General features: G+C 35.2%; 2 long non-coding RNA genes across 2 annotated transcripts; one reads left to right on the forward strand and one right to left on the reverse strand.

Annotated features, from left to right (window-relative positions):
• Positions 1–6,619: 6,619 nt before the first annotated feature.
• Positions 6,620–8,447, reverse strand: LOC124457660. The gene is made up of 2 exons (XR_006952716.1): positions 8,294–8,447; positions 6,620–6,814 (listed from the first exon to the last, which is right to left on the reverse strand). It is a non-coding gene; the product is annotated as an uncharacterized LOC124457660 (long non-coding RNA).
• Positions 8,448–10,261: 1,814 nt separating this feature from the next.
• On the forward strand, positions 10,262–11,903 carry LOC124457971. Its single transcript, XR_006952921.1, has 3 exons — positions 10,262–10,382; positions 10,547–10,595; positions 11,841–11,903. It is a non-coding gene; the product is annotated as an uncharacterized LOC124457971 (long non-coding RNA).
• The last annotated feature ends 2,926 nt before the right edge of the window (positions 11,904–14,829 follow it).

Below are 14,829 nucleotides of genomic sequence, written 5' to 3' on the forward strand. Positions count from 1 at the left end.
CAAGTATAGGTGCTAGGGGAGAACCCATCGCAACACCGTCGTTCTGGTCATAAAATTTTCCGTCTAATAGAAAATGTGTTTTTTGCCGTTGATATTAAAAACAGTTGTTTTAGGTCTGTCTTGGTCATGGTGAACTTAGAGTTGTCGGTGAAAATAGCGTCAATGGCTAGATCAATCGTTTCAGTAAACGGTATGTTAGTGAATAGGCTTTTTACGTCGTAGGAGGTGAAGAATTTTTGACATGAAATTGATGAGTTGAAAGATGAGAATTCGTCGAGGAACGTGAAAGAATCTTTAGATGAGTGGTCATCTGGTATGAGTAGTGTTAGTATGGAACTATTTCGTTTTAACACTATATTCAGCTTGTAAATACTTTCATCATTAATTCTAACCACTATTTCATCGTAAGATAATAATCTATTCATAAGTGTATAAATTGTATCACAATATCATATTACTACATGTTTGTAAATGTAGGATCGTCCAGGTTGGTATTGTCCTGAGAAGGACTGTTTTTGTTGTTGTTGACTGACGTTTCGACAACCTTAGCGGTAGTCATCTTCAAAGTCAAATGAGGAGTAAACGTCAGGTTAGCCGTATTTGTTATCTGGTTCTTACGTCATTGTATTGTGTGTACTGGAAATGTGTATTGCCATTGTGAATTAGTCTGAAGTGAAATGTTTTTAGTTGTGATGTGTGATTTAGGTGTGATGATTTTAGTTGTAATGTGTGGGTGTCAATTGTGTATTGTCATTGTGAATTAATGTGAAGTGTAATGTTTTCAGTTGATCGTTTGTTTGTATTGTGAATAACTCGTTTGTAAGGTGCCGGTAACTGCTGTGATCTGTTCAGGGGGGTTTGTTCCAAGTTCGTATACCAACTTTCTAATGTAAGCCGTTGTCTATAGTCAGTACTGTAAGTAATGCATTTTGCCGAGTCCCAGTCAATGTTGTGCTTTGTGACTCGGTGATGTTCGGCAATGTGATTAGTTTTGTCTTGTTTCTTAGTAGCTCGTTTGTGTTCAGTAAGTCTTATGTTTAAGTTCCTGCCAGTTTCCCCGATATAGGAGGCGTGGCAGCAAGAGCAGTTTATTTTGTTAACTCCACCTTGTCGTTCGTTGGGTTGTTCTTTGTCCTTTATGTTCGTTAGTACTTGTCGTAGCGTTGTGATTGGTTTATGTGCGACACGTATGTTGTATGGTCGTAAGATACGCGAGATAGTCTCAGACGTACCTTTGATGTAAGGTATCGTTGCTGTTGTCACTGAGTTGTTCGTTTCGTTGGGTTCGTTGGGTTTGCAAGTGTTGCGTTTGATAAAGTCAGAGTTATAGTTGTTTTTGTCAAAAACACGTTTGAGATAGTTGTTTTCGTTTTGTAGAGCGTCCGGTGAATCACATATGATTTGTGCACGTCTTGTTAATGTTCTGATTGTGGTAGCTTTGTGTGATGTAGGGTTGTAAGATGATTGGTCTAGTAGTCGGCCAGTATGTGTTGGCTTGCGATAAACTGTTGTTCGTAGTTTTTGATTGTCATGTTTTATCAAACAGTCGAGAAAAGGAAGAGTTCCGTTTTCTTCGACATCTTTGGTAAATTGTATGTGGTTGTTCTGTTTGTTGATGTGAGTGTGAAAGTCATCAAACTCGTATGCATGTAGTGCTGTGATTGTGTCATATACGTAGCGGAACCAAAAAGGTAGTGCATGTTTGTAAGTCGTGAGCGCCCGTTCCTCTATAGATTGCATTACAATTTCAGCAACTACAACAGAAACGGGTGAGCCCATTGCTGTTCCATGTAATTGTTTGTAGTGTGTACCTTTGTACTGGAAGTAAGTCGAGGTGAGGCAGAGCTCCAGTGGCTCCATAATGTCTTCTGTCGGTAATGGCAGTACGTCCGTGGTGTTTGTAATGAGGGTTTTTCTATAAGTAAGTGGCAGATTAAGTGGAATCCTGGTGAACAGTGATTTCACGTCAAAAGACACTAGTATATAGTTGTCCGGTATTTGTATAGTGCTCAGTTTGTTAATGAAAGTTTCAGTGGATTGTAGCTTGTGTTTCGATTTGCTTGTAAGTGGTTGCAGTATGTCAGTCAAGTACTTTGAGAGTTCGTAAGTAGGCGAACCACAGAATGATGCAATTGGTCGCATGGGTATTTGTGGTTTGTGAAGTTTTGGTAGTCCGTATAGTCTGGGTGGTCGTGGTACTGAACATCTAAGTCGATAGTAAATACGTTCAGATATAATGTTAGATTTACTCATAGAGAAGATCTTGCTGTTAATTTTGCGTACTAGTGATGGTGTTGGGTCTCATTTAAGTTGTTCGTACGGTTTGTCTGTCGTTAACAAGGGTGTCCATTTTGTTGAAGTAATCATTCCTGTCGATGACCACAGTCACGCGTCCTTTGTCTGCTGGTAAAATGACGATGTTGTTGTCGTGTTTTAGTCGTTTGAGTGCTCGTTGTTCGTCCTTTGTAAAGTTGTTGTCACGTTTAGAGGACGATTGTAAAGCGGAGGCTACCCTGCTTCTGATCTCGTCTTTGGTTGTCTCTGACAAGTCTCTTTGATAGGCAAGGACAGCCTCGACACTTGATACTATCGTCACAGTCGTGATTCGTCTAGGTGTTATGGAATGTTTTAGTCCGTAAGATAGTAGTCGCGTTTCAGTTTCGTCTAATGAGCGGGAAGAAATATTCCTCACCCAGTTATCGTCATGCTCAAATGGTTCAGTAAAGAAAATGGCTCAAACCATTTACTTTATCATATTACTCTTATATATATTCATCGCATACATTATATTCCTTATAATACTGAAGATGGCATCATGAGATGTTGAAACATGTTTATTTTAAAAAAACTTGTCGTTTTTATTGAAAACAAATCAAATTTACTAAAACTAAAATAAAAAGCCAAAAGTGAACTAACAAGCCACGTTCGAATGCGAGTCGGAGTCAAGAGCACAGGAAAATTAACTTTTATCTTATAAATGACACAAATGCAAACATTCTTCTTTACTCTTGAAAATCAGAAGTAAAGCTAACCCTTGAAAAAACAGCGAGACAGAAGAAAGAACGAAAGTTTCGTATCACGTCAATAATACTATATGATAAACTTTTCTTGCTTTCACCTGTTAGGTCTTTACTGAGAAATATGTGACCGCTGTTGTACAAACCTCGTTCAACGAGCTTAATCTGTACTGGCTTCATAAGACTACGGTCAGATTTTCCTCGGTAAGGAACCTCCGTAAATCTTAAGTCTTTTTTATTTGACTATTTCTTTAATACACTATTAAATGTATTGTATACACTGCGACTCATTGACTGCATAAGTTATGAAATCAAATTTTAGCCTTATCTCGGTCTTGTTACAAATTAACTTTTTTCTTACCTTGACATACGAACTATTTTCTGTGGTTTTTTCTTCATCTGTAACTGAGACTGTAATCAAGACATGCATGCATGTCAGATTATTGCAGGCGATAGGTGCCCCTAAAAACTACTCATCTTTGGAATCATCTGACATTTAGGATTTCCATGATTCAACAACAATTGATCCCCAAACAAAAAGCTGCAAATACAATTGATGAAATAATAGATACGTTTTGCAGCTATTGCCAATTTCAAATCCGAAACATTTTTGCTTCCTTAAAGATTATTTACTGCTGAGTCTACAAATTCAAAATGTCGCCAAATTTCAATTATGTGCATCTTTTTAAGATACATTGCATTCTTGGCACTTTAATTGGTTTGTGCAAACTGGCAGTAGCACATGATAGTCTAGTTTAGTTGTTTATTCTTTCAGATGTTTGTTTTTGATAAACTGAATATTATTAAACGACAGTGGCATATGCAAGGCAGGAACAATGCAATGGAAGTTGTTTGAGGTATTTTCATACGTACATCATACGACAACTTGTGGTGTGTCTTTATTTAAAATGCTCCATGCATCACTACAATCATATATTAATCGGTTTCAAGAACTGAAAAATTAATGTGTTCAGAACAAATTTAGTGGACTACTACCAATAAATGAAAAAAACAACTAATGTAGAATTTATAGTTTTACATACTTTAGAATTACTGTCAGTGGGTACTTTATTGCCATTTGGATCAAATTCCTGAATGGACGGTTACATATATCAGATACTTCTCAATTTACGTAAATCTTCATAAATACATGTATCTTGAACAATTGTACGTATTTGCTGAGGTTTCAATGCGTTAATTTACTTTTGAATTTCTTATTGCTTTCTGTATGACAACAGACCTAAAAAGGTTACCATTAATGGGATTGATTACGTGGTTGGAGCAATTGTAGTCACAGGTCATTCATATGAGCAAGAAGTGCCAGAATTTGTTCTAATAATGAAAATTGTAATGCTACCATCCATATCCTAGTTTCACCTAAAGAAATTTATTGCTGTCGACTTCAACAACCATTTTCATGCTTGTGAAGTAATTACTGGAGAAGAACCGCCAACTTTCATCACTGGCAATGAATTTTTTATTCATTCTCCAATGCACTTTCACGTGCTATCAGTGCAGCTGGAAGAAATGCACCTTCATTTGTTGTGATACCATACAGCACAACAACCATACATAAATTCATGAATTCTTTGAATGAAATTAAGACAAGTGGTAACATAAGTAATGACTACTGCGAAATTGTCACCACATTGGGGACCACACTCATCACCACATTCAACTAAAATTTATCATTCAAAATGATAAATTGAAAAATTGTCTTTACAACACGTTTCACATCAAATACAACAGTAAAAAACAATTCTTAACTACTTATTATTATTTTACTGTCCTTAAACATCACAAAGAAAGTATAAAAGTCAAGAAATTGAAGAAAACACTAAGCTTTAGGTTACAGTGTACTTTTCATTTCTCTTAATTATCATATAATTTAAAAACTACACCGTAGAATTTTTTTTAACTTGGCCAGAATATAGATAATTATTTTGTCTAAAATATATCCAAAATCTGGAGAGTGCACAAAAAAATAAATCTAGAAAATCATCTACAAAGTCGGATGACACGGATGCGCGCGATATAATCTTATATAATTAACTTCCTATATCCATGTAATTTTGCAAACAAAGGTCTATAAGTAAAAAACTACACGGTAGAATTTTTTTAAACTTTTGCGTATTACACATGTTTATATCGTCTAAAATATCCAAAATCTAGAGAGTGAACAAAAAATTATTAATACAATTCACTTTTTACAAAATTGTTTAAAAGTAATAAACTCTGTTTGGTTGTTAATACCAAATGAATTATGCAGTGACGTAACAGTGCTGGTTATCTTTTTTGAAGGTTAGTTTTAGTTGCTCATCGCTTTAATTTTTTCAAAATTTAGTGAATCTAGTGAAGTAAATGACTTGTTTTTGGAGTAGTTGTGACCAAATGTTACTTTAATCCAGGACCTTTACGTCACTGTATGATTAGGCATGTGCATTATTTATTTTGTATTTTTACAGGCTTAATAGATAATTACTTTACTTTATTATCTTATAATTAGAAATCGGCTATTATTTACCACAGTATTTTTCTTTCCATCGCATTTTTTTTACGTTGTTAACACGATCAGAATATCGATTAACGATTTCAATTTTTCTGAGAATGGTCCTGTTGCATTTTGAACTTATATGAAAGTAGTTAACTAATTTATATATATATTTCATCGCAGGCTCAAGTTTTTTTATTATAAAATGTATTATGTCTAAAAATAGTCATAATACATTTTATAATAAAGAAAACCGGGGGGATCGTTTTTTAAACAGTCAGCGGTAGTAAACATAAATAGAGAGGGTGAGCCTGTGATGAAATACATATATATATTAGTTAAGTGAAGTGAAGTATAATAAAAAATATATATAGGTAGAAATACAAACATATTTCATAAAAAATATATATTTACTATACAATACATAACATTTTCATTCATGAAAGTCCAAAGTCCAATTTACTGATGATACAAATCGTTTTGCTTTGATACATTGTCCACAAGAAAGAATCGCAAATATGAATCAGTCTTTTCACCAACTTTATCGTCCCAAAACCAATTAAGCCAATCTTCTATTTGTATACAAACGCAGGGGCGGATCTAGGATTTTTCAAACGTCAGTCCTAAACCAGCAAACGCCGTATGGGGTCCGAGGGCATCCTCCCCTGGAAAATGTTGAAGCCTAGGGTCCCAGAAATGCGATTTCCAGCGTTTTGGAATAGCTTTACAACAAATGATCAAAGTGAATGAAATCGCAGTTTTTTATTTTTTCTTACAAAATATTGAGGACAAACACGCTAAGACCGTTTCGCCCAATGTCAGGGCTCTTCAGCATGCCTAGGAAACACATAGTGCAAAGCAATAATGTGATTCCGGACATGGACAGTCTTTGTTTTAGCAGCAACGGCGCATTACAGCAGCCAGTTGTGCTGTAAGACATTTCTGCAGCAACGGCGCATTAAGCAGCCAGTTGTACTGCATGACATTTCTGCAGCAACGGTGCATTAAGCAGCCAGTTGTGCTGTCTTACATTTCTGCAGCAACGGCGCATTAAGCAGCCAGTTGCAAAGTCAGTAATATTTCTACAGTAACGTAGCCATAACACATTAAGCAAATTTCAAACGTGTATTACCTTCAGCAAACTTATTGATCACTCTTTCTATGTCAGGAATAATTTCTGGGTGAATTCGCATTAAAGCCAGGCCATTTAAACGTTCCTCTACCATAGTGCTCATTTGGTAGGTTTTTAGATTCCTCAGTGCTGAAATTGATCTCTCACATTCACATGAGGTGATTGGTAGTGTACCTAAAATGCGAAGAATAACTTTAATATTTTCAAATCCTGGAAGGGTTACATGCTTCAGTGTTTTGACGATGTTTTCTGGCAAAGGCCCATTGTGCGTTTCCCAGTATAAACGCCATTGCCTAAATTCAGCATCTAAACCAAGGGGGTTGGGCAAGTCATCATGATAGAATTTTGCAACACTTTTAGCTGTTCTTTCAAATCAATTCCTTTGTCCGACAGAGTCATCATTTGACGGGAACGATAGATAATCCTCGGTACACATTAACACTATCCAAGTTAAACCTAGTGCTCAAAGATGTTTGCAGATGGTCTAATAAAGGAATAGTGATGGTTAGTTTATAATGTTCTTTGAATGATTGACTGGGGGGATTAGATCGCATAGTTTGTCTTCCAGCAATTCGCTTATTTGTTTCTTGAACGTTGACATCTTCAGCAAGTTTTAAAGCCTCTTCATACCAAGTGTTATGATAAAAATTAATGCTTTTCCTCATGTTGGCTACATCATTCTTCAAAGTGGTTATCAAATGAAAACCATCCATGACATCAATAGTTTTTCCCTGCAACAATTGCGTGACTGGAAGAGTAGCATCAAGAATATTTCTTGTAATAACTAGCGCAACAATAAAATGAAATTGAGTAACTAATGAAAGTAACTGGGAAGCATCAGCAGCAAGGGAAGGCTTCACCTCGCCGCTTACATTGTTTATCATGTCCTGAAGAGTGTCGATTAAAGGGATAAACAATTGTTGAAACGTGTCAAGACTGTCAACTCGCTCAACCCATCTGGTTTTACAAAGACTTACCAGTTTTGCCTTCTTGGTCTGAACATCTGACTTTTTAACGTGCTCAGCAAAGGGTATGTTGCGTGTCTGTGATATGTTGATAAAATTGGCAGCTTGAGAAACAACAAATAACATGTTATTAATTTCAACGTTAGAAAGAGTGTCACAGACAGACAAATTTAGTCAATGACTGTAACAGTGAGTGTAAAGAGCTTTAGGATTAGTTCTTAAAATGTGGGCTGCTAAACCATTTATATGCCCAGAAACAGCCCTGCACCATCATAACCTTGTCCCCTGCAATCCATAATGGGTAAAGCAAATTTCTAAAATAAGCTTTGAAAGTTGTTGACCACTCAACCCCCATTTGCATGCAGAAAACACATGAACTCTTCTTTAACATTCATTGAAGAGTCAACAAACAGTAGAACAAGGGACAATTGCTCTTTGTGAGAAGAATCAGCAGCTTCATCTGCAATGATAGAATAATATCTATTTTTTTTATCTCGTTTGTAATATCTTCTGATATTACCTGACCAATAAAATTGATGATTTTGTTTTGGCTGGTCTTGGAAATATAACTTTTATTCTTGCCACATTTGAGCAAATGATTTTGCAAAGTTTGATCACCAGCTCTAACTCTAAAATTTAAAGATTCAACAAAATTAACAACATTGCCATTGACTGAATAGCAACCGACCTCTGGGTGAAATTGAGCATCATCACGATGACCTCGTAATCCAATGCCAAGCCTTCCACAAAAAAGAACTGTATCAACAATTTGTTTAAGAATTTTCCTATTTTGCTCAATTTCAAGTTTTATGTTAGTATCTAAGATATTTTTAATGGGTTGAGCTTCACCTGACATTTCAGATCGTATATTATTTAAAATTGGAGAAGTAAATGCATGTAGTCCCATTTTCCCCCCCTTACAATTTCCAGCATGTCGCCTAAATGTACCTACAGCATCATTCCAATAACGAAAAGGTGAACGAAATAGCTTATTATTCTCGAACATTTACTGGGGAATTGATGTCCAAAAAGAACACATGATAAGCAATAAGCACCATCTTCCTTTGGTGAATAACACAGCCAGGTAAAATCTTTGACCATTCATATTTAAAATACCTTTTATTGTTCTCACTTAAAGGAGGAAAAGTGTAATTTTCATCTGGTTTAAAAACATTTTTAATAAGCAAACAAATATCAGACATTTTCAAACCTTTAGCTCTTTCGTAGTAGGTAGCTACATCAAAATTGTGACTAAAGTTAGGCTTTACCTGTAAATCTTCAATGGTTTGTTCAGAAACCCTAGTACAAGAAACCTCACTTGTAATGATTTCTGGTTTTTCCATTTTTGAAAAAAACTTACTGATATTCCCGGACTTCTTTTCTGCTTTTGCTTTTTTTGAAGGCACTGGGCATGTTGGACCAGAAATTGTCCTTTTATTTTTGCTAGGAAAAAAAACTAGAGGAACAAAATGATTAGATTGGAAACATTGATCTGATTTAACTACCCCTTTATAACAAAACAAAAAATGAATTGCATCGGCTGATTCTTTAACTATTCTTCTTGGACAAACAAGAGAGTTGAATACTGATTTAGGCCGGCTCTCTCCACAATCTGGGTAGTAGGTTAAAATTTTTGTCTCCAACACAGAAGAAAGAGCTAAAATGCATAGAAACGATGACCACTTTTGGTCATGACAATTCAAAAAGGCCTCCTTTTTGACAAGATCAACACCTACAAAACCAGAATCTAGACAGTCTTGAGATACTGTCAAAGGTAAAATATTCTTTGAGGTGTTGTTGAATTCTTTATGCTGTTCAACAATTGAGGAAAATAAAGGATGTTGGCAGTAAAAAGTAGCATTAAAAACAGCTCAAGTGATGTTAACTGCCTCAAAATATGCAATAAACTGATATCACCTGCCAAAAGCAATGACACTGAACTGTAGAGACAGTTGCCAGATACTTCTGATCTAAATGGAATAAAAAAGTCGTTTTCCTATAAGTCCTCCAACAAAAATTTAACTAACTGGCCAGGAAATATCTAATATAGCTACGTAGTTACATGTAGAAGATATTCAAATTCAAATATACTTCGACTATTCGATGAATTTATCGAATTATGAAACTATGAATAGCACTTTATCGCAGTCAAATCATCTGACTTTTGTTTAGAAACGTTGTGCAATTAAATGACGTAATTTTGATATGAATCGTAGTCAGATGCGTATGATTATCTATAAAGCTCCGTGTCGTTAGGCAAAGCAGCCATTTTGCCTAAGTCAAGAAAATCTAGCCATTTGATTGGTTGTTAGCAATTTGCCTAAACAAGATGAATTTGCCTAACTTGACATCGTGTATAGGTATTCTGATTGGGCAATTTTTGCAACCGTATGCTTTCATTGGTCAATTTTTTTGCCTAACGAGCAATTCAACCAATCATTGCTGTTGATAAGCATAGTTGAGCTAGGCAAATTAGGCAATTGAAAATTAACATACACTCGTATTGTTTCTGAACAGCCTCTGTGCTGTGATATTTTATAATGTCTTCATTGTGTTGTGGTAATTTATACGAGACTGCTCAGTCTGCGTTGGCCAAAACGATTTAAAATGCCTTAATGAGCTTTATTCTCGTTTATTGGTCGACGTTCGACTATGTTTACTAACGAGCAGCTGTTAGATAGAATTTATGACCCCGACCATACTCTGTGTCGAAATTTTGGAGCTGAAATATATGTGCCAAAGCACGCTCATGACGGAAAGACTTGTACTGCAATAAGGTAAATATATTATAATTATATATATCGTATTGTAGTATTTATATATACGTGTAAAATGGTTAAATCTCAATTTCGCCTATATCTTTGTCTACAGTCAGCAATTCATTCATACAATGCAATCAATCTACCAAACAAAATATTAATTTCTTTTGAATATTTTTAAGATCTGAAGCTTCTGGCAATTGCCTCTACAGTTCAGCTTCCCTAGTTCTGGTAGGTAACAATGCATTGGTCCCTACTCGAATTTTAACATCGCTTGAGCTATTTATTCATGCTGCTTTTTGCTCAACACCCATGCTTTTTGTCTGTTATAAGTGAGCACAGTGATTACTTTAAAGCTTAAACAATCTTTTGCCTTTGTCAGTGTCTAAAGAATGTTTAGACACTGGATATACAACAGATGAACTGGTAAAACAGGAGGCTATTTTAAATTGTAATGACCAGAAATGGTCATCTTTTCTTTGTATTTTGGGCCTATCTTCTGTTTTAGGTAGAAAAATTCATACTTTTATCCTGATTCTGGTGAAAGTAGATATAAATTGTTATTTAATCGTATTGTTCAGCCCGTTATTAAGCCAAAGAGGTTTGGATGCTATTAATATTTTGTTTTGTCATGAAGGATCTGTACAACCAGGTGAGACTTTTCAGTCTAATCATTTTGTGCCTCTCATTTTCATGCCCACAGGTTGAAGCAAAATTGTCTAATTCCTGTACACAGTCTAATTCTAGCAGCTCAACAACAGAGAAACGAAAATTTGCACAAAAACAGTTGACATTTCAAATTTTTTACTTCAACTAATAGCCTGCTGCCAACCAACTTTTAAAAGGATGCCCAATGAGAGTTTTCTTCTGCTGCAGCTCTTGCTCAGACATTAAATAAAGCCAATAGTCTTTGCTTCACACATCATCCCAGGAACTATTGCCTGGTATTCCAACTTCTGGTGATATGCAACCTGCTGTTTTAACCCATAATTTTGATGTTTCCTTGTATAGGAGAAAGTTAAGGGTATGGATAATTCTGAAATATGTCATTTGATAAAAATGTATATAAACCAGATAAAAGTATCATTTTCCTAAATCTAATGGCAGATCATTTAGGCATGATTGGCTAGACCAGCATGAATGGCTTTGCTATTCACCTTCACAAAATGGTGCGTATTGTCTATCGTGTGTGTTGTTTGTAATAGATTCCCAGGCAAGGCCAGTAAAGTAAAAAGTTGTTTACTGAACCTCTTCAAGATTGGAAGAATGCTAAATGCTCTTTCACTCAACATGCTGGAAAAAGTAAAGGGAGGAAGTCGGTTTGCATGCATCCACATCACCAATTTTGATGCTTTGCGTTAAATATCAGGTACTCTGCAGCCTATCGAGATGATCATGGATGCTGGTATCAAAAAAAAATAGAACAGAATAGTACTATCTCCAATTATTGATTCTGTCATTTTTGTGGACGTCTAGGTTTACCTCTTCGTGGGCATCGTGATGATTCCAAGTATCACCCTACTGTTGGTTGTTATTCATCTGGAGTTGGTAATTTCATCAAACACTCAATTATGGAGTTAGAGAGGATAAAGTTTTAGAAAATCATTTAAAAATTGTGGTAAGAATAGAAGTTATATTTCTAAAACAAGTCAAAATAAAATCATTAAATGTTGTGGCAGGTAATCAGTAATCAGATTATTTCTGATATCAAAAATAAGTTTTTCTGTTATTGCTGATGAAGCATCTGATTCTTCACATAAAGAACAAATGTCTCTTGTTTCACTTTGTTGATACCGATATGAATATCAGGGAAGAATTCATTTCATTTCTTTTTGTAAGTGGGGACTAAGTGGTGCTCAACTTGCCAAGCTACTTTGAGGCTCTAAAGGAACTGACTTTCAATAGATGATTGTACAAGGTTATGATGGGGCTGGTTCAGTTGCTTTGCACTAATGGTCTAGCAGCTCAAATTTGAAAGCTGCAAAGGCTCTTTATACATGCTATGTCATAGGTTAAACTTATCCATTTGCGATTCTTTGAGTATACGTGTTGTCAATTATGTTGTGTTAACAATGCCACTAATTTTATTAAAATTTCCCAAACTCAATATTCCCTTTGAATATACGTAATTCAGAAACAAACTCGAAAAGGATTACAGACGTTTGCAAAACTAGATGGGTAGAGTATCGCATTCCAAGAGCTTTTGTATGTATACACCACCCTTAACGATATGTCTGAAAAGATGGTGAGTTCAAACCGTCAGTCTGATGCTCATCTTTGTTTCAACTTATTGACAGGTTTGATTTCGTCGTTGCTTTAGTTATCACGAGATATTCTTGATTCAACTCTTCCAGTAACACAGTTATTACAGGGTAAAAGTATCGATATAATGGATGGTATTCATTTAATTTCAACTTTGAAAACTGAGGTGGTGAACATGAGGAATTCCTCTGATTTTTATCATGACACCTGGTTGACGAAGCGCTTGAACTGGCAGCAAAGTTGGCATTGAAGAATGGAAACCAAGAACAGTGCGCAAACAAACGACCAGGAAAATATTACAACCATTTCTGAGTATTATAAACGTGCAATTACTCTTCCTCTACTAGATCATTTGCAATCTTCTTTAGAATCACGATTCGACCTTGAGAGTGTGAATGTCTATAAAGGTTTAATTGTACCGACGAAAATGATGTCCATGACAAGAGATGGGGTGGATTGGAAAGAGCCATTAAAACTGTGGCTAACTTTTATTATGATTTTCCTTTGGCCTTAGATGCTGAACTTAGGTTGTGGTACACTTATTGGGAGACCCACTGCGGCCTCCTTCCTGATAACATTGCCCAGATTTAAAATCTGTTCATTTCGGGATTTGAAAACAAAAATTTTACTTATTTTAGGAACGCTTTACTCTTGTGAATGTGAACGATCTATTTCTTCTAGGACACTTAAAACTATAGCGAAGTACCATGGTTGGGGAGCTTAAGGTTTGCCTTGATGCAAATTCATCAGGAAATTGTACCAGATATTGGTGAGGTTATTAATACTTTTGCTGTTGGAAATACAAGGCTAAAATTTGCATGAATTTATTCATATCCTAGTTTTTTATTTTGTTGAAATGTCCATATGTTAACCATTTATTTGCGTTGTCAAATAGTTCATAGAATTTGCATCAAACTATAGGCCGATGGTTTTTTCCTATATACATTCCAATCTTAAAACTGCTGAGTACGTGTGGTACTCGGCCGTTGATATAAATTACTTTCCTTTGCTTGTTCGTAAATAGAATAATATTATACACCAAATTTTTTTCACAATTTTATACAAAGTATTTTGACATTGCTGAATTACATTCCCAATGTTGCAAATGAGTGCATTGGTGGGGAAAGGCAATTCTGTGGTAAGAATGTGCAATCTTTCCATGAAATGTCCCAATAGTCACCCACTATTTTTGATATTGTGGTGTGAAGCCAAGTAACATAGGTATGTACTCCAAAATTGCTCATGACTATAATCATGCTTGAGAATAAAGTCCGATTTTGTGATCAATTCGAGATATATTAACAGAGCTATTATAGTCACAACTGCAAACTGCTTTTTCAAAGGTGAGGCGAACTTGGTAACCAGTCTCTAAATTTATCTCAATGATATGTGTATTACAGAGCTGATTTTTGTTTCTTAAAGTGTTCCTATATGCTGAAGAATTGATTGACGACACAGGTCTGCTTTCTAATAATGAATGTCAAAATGGACGAAACACTGGGAAAGCTTGTATAAAGATACAAGTTTTTAGTAGGATAGTTGTGATCACAAGGTATATTTGAAATTTGTTTATTTACAATTTATGAAAAAAATTGTAGTATAATATAGTAATATATATCAGTGAAACCTAAGTTTTCCTACTAACGTAAAAGTGGTCGTTAATGACAGTGTGTTATAAAGCAGGTTTGTGAATGACGGCATGAATTTGAATTTTTTTAACCTCATCCATATTATATATATGATGAAATTTCAATACATTGGTACCGATAATTAATAACTTATTATTTTTAAGATAGAAAATAACTTTTATGACAGCATTTGGATTATAGTTATACATACACGTGATGGTGGGAAATTACTGGATTATTTTGATTTTGCGTGCTTTTCTTTGCCTTCTCGCACTTTCAATGTTTATAAAGTGTAGCGTCAAAAGTTTCAGGCCTCAAGCCTCAAAGTCATTCTTTTGTAAATGAAAACCAAATCTCTTGACAAATTTCTTGTCGGTTAGAACTTAGAAAGTCTTGTGTAGGTGTTTTATTCTTTTTGAACAATGCATGGAACAACAAAGCTGTGTATTGTGTGTCGTTTCTAAACACAATTGATAACTAGTGCTAACGCTAATTTGTACCATATAGGCAATGCTGAGTTCGTTAATAATGAGCCAGATGCAATTAAAGCTATTTTAAGAGATTGTGTTGAACCA

Source organism: Xenia sp. Carnegie-2017, unplaced genomic scaffold (genome assembly GCF_021976095.1).
Source record: "Xenia sp. Carnegie-2017 unplaced genomic scaffold, XeniaSp_v1 HiC_scaffold_6, whole genome shotgun sequence".
NCBI lineage: Eukaryota > Metazoa > Cnidaria > Anthozoa > Malacalcyonacea > Xeniidae > Xenia > Xenia sp. Carnegie-2017.